Raw genomic sequence first — 6,960 nt, 5'->3', positions numbered from 1 at the left:
GTTGAGTCAATTTTTATACATTCCAACTGGCTTCAGTTTTGATTTCTATATTGCCAACACCTGTTACTTGCCACAGGTGAGTTTAAATGAGGATCACATGCTTGAAATTAATTTAGCCACAGTTTTAATAGGGTGCCAATGATTTTGTCCAGTCAATTTTTGAGTTTTGTGTAGAATTATGTCAAATTTGGCTTTTTTCTTCTGCTTTTTTGTGTTGTCCCAATGCACTTAAAGGAAATAAACGTGTATACCAAAACATTTGTAATTTCAACACTTTTCTGGAAGAAATGGTGCATTTTCTGGAAAAGTTCCAGGGTTGCCAATACTTTCGTCCATGACTGTATACCTTATCTGTACAGTGTTATTGGGAAACATATATGTTGCTCAATCGCACCAATATATATATATATAAGAAGGCACAGCAGCAGATCCTATCGGGACCTTCTTTACAAATGATGCTGCTTTTGTGATATGGTGTGCAGCTGTAGTGCACAGGGTGAACAGCAGGGGGCTCAGCACAAAGCCCTGGGTGTCCCCGTGCTGAGGGTCAGGACTGAGGATTGATGGGACCCTAGCCTGACTGATTGTGGGTGGTCAGTGAAGAAGTCCTTAATCTACTGGCATGTGTGTTTGGACACCATGTGTTGGGAATGATGGTGTTAAATTTGGAGCTGTCCACAAACAGCATCCAGAGAAATGAGCCAGGATGTTCCAGGTCAGTTAACACAGTATGGAGGGCTGTGATGATGGCACCGACCTGTTGGCTCTATATGCAAACTGGTGATGGTCCAGAGGGATGGATGATTTTATGTGTTTTAAAACCATCTGTTCAGAGCACTTCATCACTCACTGTGAGAGGTGAGAACCACAGGTCTGTAATCATTGAGGCTGCTGGCAGGTGTCTTCTTTGGGACCGGAACAGTGGTGGCAGATTTGACGCATTTGGAGACAGTGCAGGTGGGACAGTGACAGGTTGAAAATGGGAGTGAAGACCTCGGCCAGCTGGTCTGTGCAGTTCCTCAGTACTCTCCCTGGAATGACATCAGGAACAGCTGCCTTCCTGGGGTTCACTCCTTGATCCACTCTCCTGACTTCCTCCGTGCTCATAGTGAATGCCAGGTTATTGGCTGATGATAGGGGAGTCCGACCTGTCTCCGCCTCAGACACCACAATCCATGCAAAGAAATGGTTGAGTTCCTCTGCTAGGTTGGTGCTGGTGCTGGATCCCCCTGCCATACGCACTACGGGTACCCTTCACCCAAGTGTCTTTTCCTTTTTTAATGCCTCTCTTTAGGTTGGATCTGGTCTTGTTGTGTAAGGCCATGACCTAAAACTGCATCACTGTCCCTCAGCAGCTGCTTGACCTCCCTGGTCACCCAGGGTTTGTTGTTCTGATAATGCCTGATGTGCATTTCAACAGTGACATTATCATTGCATCTCTGAATGTAGAATAAAACAGTGGAGGTGTAGTCCTGCCGTGCAAACAGGTCCCAGTTGGCACCAACTGTGTGTCAGAGAAATACAAGTGAGAGTCATCTGCATAGAAATGGACATTGTTCCCGACAGCCAACAATACATTATGCACCTGAGAGAAAATAACTCTTCATACAACTCGGTGGCAGTAGTCTGTATTCACCTTACAAAACAGGAAGTCTGGAAGTCAGGAAGCGAGGAAGCTAGGGAAAACTACTGTTAGCTGGGATGCTAGGAAGCTAGTAAGAGCTACTGTTAGGTGGAAGGCTAGAGCGCTAGGAGAAGCTACTATTCAATGGGAAGCAAAGAAGCTAGGAAGAGCTACAATTCGCGGGGAGGCCAGGAAGCTAGGACAAGCTACAGAAGAGATTGCTCATCTGACTGAACATATATCACCATGTTCTTGTGGAAATATGTGTGGATTCGGTTCTGGTTCTCTAAACTGATCAGCCAATCAGAGTGATCTCTCTTACAGACTTGTTCAACATGATGGGAGATCCGACCAACGGCAACAGTGCAGGACACACCCCAAAAACTCATCACGCTCATCACCATCCCCAAAAAGTGTCACGGTTGTGACACAGTTGTATGAAAAGATGCACCAAAACTAACATTTAGCTAAAGCCAACTCAAAAAACAGCCTGTTGCCATTCATATCTGCGTCAACACTCAGCGGCACTCATCGACTGAATGATGCCGCAACAGATCACCAAACACTCAACCTCTTGGGAAGTCGATGGTCTGTAAAAAATGTGAGCAAAGAGCTGCTTAAATTGTGGTCTTGTATTTTGCAAAGAAATCGCGCCGCTAACCCTCCAGTTCGCGGACAACCCGCGCTACCAGCGGAGCCACAGCCACTTTAAAACTTGAGAAAATAGTTTGATTATAGTTTCCAAAGATGTCAGGCTTTCAGTGGCAACTTGAAGAGCTACAGTCGGTGTTTCTCCTCTATTCAGAGTATGAGTCAACGTCTGGACTGTATCTTTTCTTTCAGCTCTGCAAAGACACAATTAACTGAGAGAGATGAATACAGACACAGAGAGGAGAAAACAGACTGACAGACATGAGAGAGGAGGCGAACACAAGCACAGAGCACAAAGACAGATGTCATTAAACTCTAAGCTGTTGTAATGTACTGATCTGCTGTTTGTTTCTGTGTCTCCTGAAATTAGCTTGGCAATTTTCTAAAGCGGATATCTTAATTACATTTCCAAGGAGCATCATGCTCACAGCGCTAAATGTGAAGGACATGAACAAAGAGTTTGCTGCTGAAGTGAAATTCAAGCTTTAGGGAAAAAAAAAAATCGAAAATACAGTTTCTCTTTTTGCCTCATGTCATCTTGTGTTCGAGTGCGTTCTGTTTGAAGTGTCATACAGTATTCATGTATATAATCCAGCCACAGGGGACCACAAGCCAGCGCACCTCTTGTGTCGTCCCCAAGCCCTGTTAAATGGAGCAGGTTGTGTCAAGAAGGGCATCTGACGTAAAAATTTTGCCGAATTAAACATGCAAATCACAAATATGACTTCCATGCAACGACCGCCATCGGTGCTGTTGATCTACAGGGTACTGGAGGAAATTGGGCAACTGTTGGTTGAAGAAGGAGAGGATGAAGGCGTACCCCTAGGCAGAGAGAGAAAAGGAAAGGCAAACGTTTAGGACTGAAAGTAGGGACTCTGAATGTTGGTACAATGACAGGTAAAGGCAGAGAGATGGCAGACATGATGCAGAGGAGGAAAGTTGATATTGTGTGTGTCCAGGAGGACAGGTGGAAAGGTAGCAAGGCTAGAAGCATTGGTGCAGGGTTTCAACTGCTTTACCATGGTGTGGATAGGAAGAGGAATTGAATAGGGGTGATGTTGAAGGAGGAGTTTGTGTGGTCAAGTTCGGGACTGGAGATAGATGATTTGATGCAGAGTTTTCCTAGAGGTGAAGGGAATAGTGGTGACGACGAAGTCATGGGCAGGTTTGGTGTTCAGGTGAGGAACTCAAAAGGACAGAAGGTGGTGGACCTCGTGTGAACATGGCTGTAGTGAACACTTCCTTCCAAAAGAGGCTGGAACATAGGATACCATGTAAGAGTGGAGGCAGGAGCACACGGGTGGACTGTGTCTCGTGTAGAACGTGTAATCTGAAGGAGATTTGCAATTGTAAAGTAGTCTTGGAGAGAGTGTAGCTACACAGCATAGAAGGGTGGTGTGCAGGAGGACTTTGGCAACGAGGAAGATGAAAAGAGAAAGGCAGAGCAGAGGACACAGTGGTGGAAGTTGAAAAAGGAAGAGTGCTGTGTGGTGTTTCAGGAGGAGTTGAGACGGGCTCTAGGTGGTCAGGAGGGGCTTCCAGATGACTGGACAGGTAGGAAGGTATTAGGTGTGTCATTAATACCTTCAAGGGGAAAGGACGACAAGGAGACTTGGTGGTGGACTGAGGAAGTGCAGGAGGGTATTCAGAGGAAGAGGCTGGCTAGGAAGAGGTGGGACATTGGGAGGACTGAGGAAAGTAGGCGGGAATATAGGGAGATGCAGCAAGAGGTGAAGACACATCGTATGAGAGAACAGATGTCATAATTATTTTTTATTTGGTAATTTATATTTATTATGTCTATACTTTTTTCCTGCAAGTTTGATGGGGAGGCGCCCCAGCGCCCCCTATTAACAAGCCACCACTGATGGCCAACAAGACGCTTGAATGGACAAACTCCTGTGTCTCCTTAAGGTGAAGTGCAGCTCCACGGCTCCATCACCACGATCCCAATCCCAATCCCATTGTTCCTCCAAGGTCAGAGCTTCCTTTCCAGCCCCTTGGACTTATCCTTTCTTTTGAATTGTTAAATTATTCTCCTAATTACAAGATGTTGTGACGGTGTGATCACTGGCTGCTTTTTGCCCAGAGGAAACTTCACTTATGTGGTATGTCAGTTAGATATGAGATGGTCAGGCTGCAACTACTTTCAGTTACTACTGGCCGTGGGCTTTGTTACGCACGCTGACTTTATCTGATGAAGACGGATGAACCGTCCTCCATCCTGAAGCTCAGTTTGGCGTCTCCGTCCGTCTCCATCTTGGCAGTGTCTGACTCCACCGGACTCCCATCTAATTCATCTCCAATCATCATGAATGGAGAAATCAGCTCCAGAGACCAAAGATGTTTTAACACGAGGCTGAAAACATTTTGACCATGTAGGTCGTCGGGCTGACGTTAGAGGAGCTGCAGGTGAGAAATGAACTGATTGATGTGATGAATCGAATTCTGGTTTCTCACCTCTCAGATGGATATATATATATATATATATATATATATATATATACGTGCGTGTGTGTGTGTGTTTGTGTGATGAGCTGGGAGATAGCCAGAGCTTTTTATAGTTTGGCTGAGATGATTGCTTCCCTCCTGTTCATTATTGACACAGATTAAAGCCATAGGAGACAGAAAGCTGGAGAATGTGTCTGCGTGTCACGTTCAGCCCTGAACAGACTGAGTCGTCTACTTTGAAAGTTGTTTTTTTTTCTAAATCGATGTGCTGCTGGTCTTGTCTCCTCTTGTTTCAACCCATCTTATCTTGTTTGTTCTTATCTCGCATCGTCTGGGAGACAGGGAGACGTACTGTATGTCTGCCGGTTGGTTTGCAGAATGCCTGCTGGGTGTTGTGTCTGAAAGCGCGCGTGTCAGACCGAGTTATATTAATGAGCCCATCAATAACACAAACGCGTTGGTTTAAATTCGCTGTTGTGCATAAATACGGAAGTATTACCTCACCTCTGGACCACACACACACGTAAACACACCATTGACTTCCATTGATATAATGGCTTCCCTAGCACCATTACCAAACCTAACTAGAGAGAGTGGCATGGCCGAGGAAATGAATTTCAGACCAATCACAGTTGCTAGGGTCTGCACGGTCTGGGATGTAGAGTTATATTATCTATCTGACGTCGACCCATAAATCAAACAACCACCGTTTGTTTTGACCACACAACGACTCCGTGGTGCACAGATGATCCATCGCCACATAAACGCAGTCAAACCATTTGTTTCGCCTGGCAGATCTTTGCTGGAGCATAATCACTTCCCAACGGAGAGACTCCAGACCAACTTTACCCCATTAAAGATTTGTGCATGAAGGATGTTGGCCTGGCGTCCAGGCTAAAAAAGCTGAGCAGGAACATTTCACACAGCATAAAACCTGTAAATGTCGGTCTTTCTATATGTGGTTCACAGTTAGCGGAGGGCGCTCAGAGCTGCACACCGAGCAGCAGACAGTCGGCCACCCCAGCGGCGCTCTTATTGTGAAATGTGTGGGTGCACCGATCGATGGCGTGGCTGCAGCGTCCACTCTCCGAGGACGTGAGGAGGCTCTGTGAGGCCCGACACACGCTCCGGAGCTGTGTGTGTGATGTGTGCTGCATGCATGTGGCTGGGAGCGCAGCGGGAGTGTGCGATGCGGTCTGTTCAGACGTGTTTCTCTCCGCTCGTGCCTCCGACTTCCTGGATGTGCGAGTTTGATGCCGATCCAAGAATAACACAGCTGTCTGGTGCATGTCTGCGTTTTGTCTGAACTTATGTAACATCAGCTGACGGCAGAGAAACACACAGACTGGCAGGCTGCAAGCGTCAAGCGCAACGCGGACGCACTTTACCTGAATATTGTCTCTTAATGCAGCTTTATCCCACAGTCCAGAAGCAAGTGTTACTTTTGATTACTTTAACGTTGAACCTTTAACTGGACAAATTCCATTTCTGTCTTTCTAGTCATTTTATTGATCTTTGTCAACTGTTTATTTATCTAACCCTGCGATTAATAATTAATATGGTCAGTATAAAAAAAACAGATCAGAGATTATTCTACTGTTCATTTGTACATTTATAGATACAATGTGATTACAGGCAGGAGAATATCTTTGACGTTTAGTTGAATTTACCTTCAAGAGAAGCAAAACTCCAAATCTGCAGCGACTGACTGATTCACATGTAAACACCAATCTGACGCTGCAGCTGCAGAGACCTCAGCTCACCCCCGGCTAACCCTGCTAAGCTAAGCTAAGCTAAGCTAAGCTAAGCTAAGCTAAGCTATATTTACTGCAGACCGAAGGGCAGTGTGAAAATGTCTAACCTTCAGTTCTAAACATGTTGTTTTTGTCTTTGTAATTGTTTTATTGGTCTGTATTATTAATGATTACTATATGGATGTATGTTAAATAACTCTTTTGAAATAACCCAATGCTTAATATTTTATATTTTCAGTATAAAAACATCTTATTGCTATCCTCCTACGTTTATTTGCACATTTATTGTATGTAATCTAATCTGATCCGTTTCCATGGTCCTTTTAATTCATCTGATGACCTTTTGTGGAGCTCTCCCTTAGCCTGCAGCTCAGAGAGGAAAGTGCACATTACCCATCATGCACCTGTGACCATAATATCTCCAGCGTTCAGCTGTTGGAGGAGCTGAATCTTTCATCACATTCCTACTTTTGTGCTGAA

This window comes from Chelon labrosus, assembly GCF_963514085.1.
Source record: "Chelon labrosus genome assembly, chromosome: 18".
NCBI classification, from domain to species: Eukaryota; Metazoa; Chordata; class Actinopteri; order Mugiliformes; family Mugilidae; genus Chelon; species Chelon labrosus.
The sequence above is the reverse complement of the archived record's forward strand: the minus strand, read 5'-3'. Positions refer to the sequence as shown.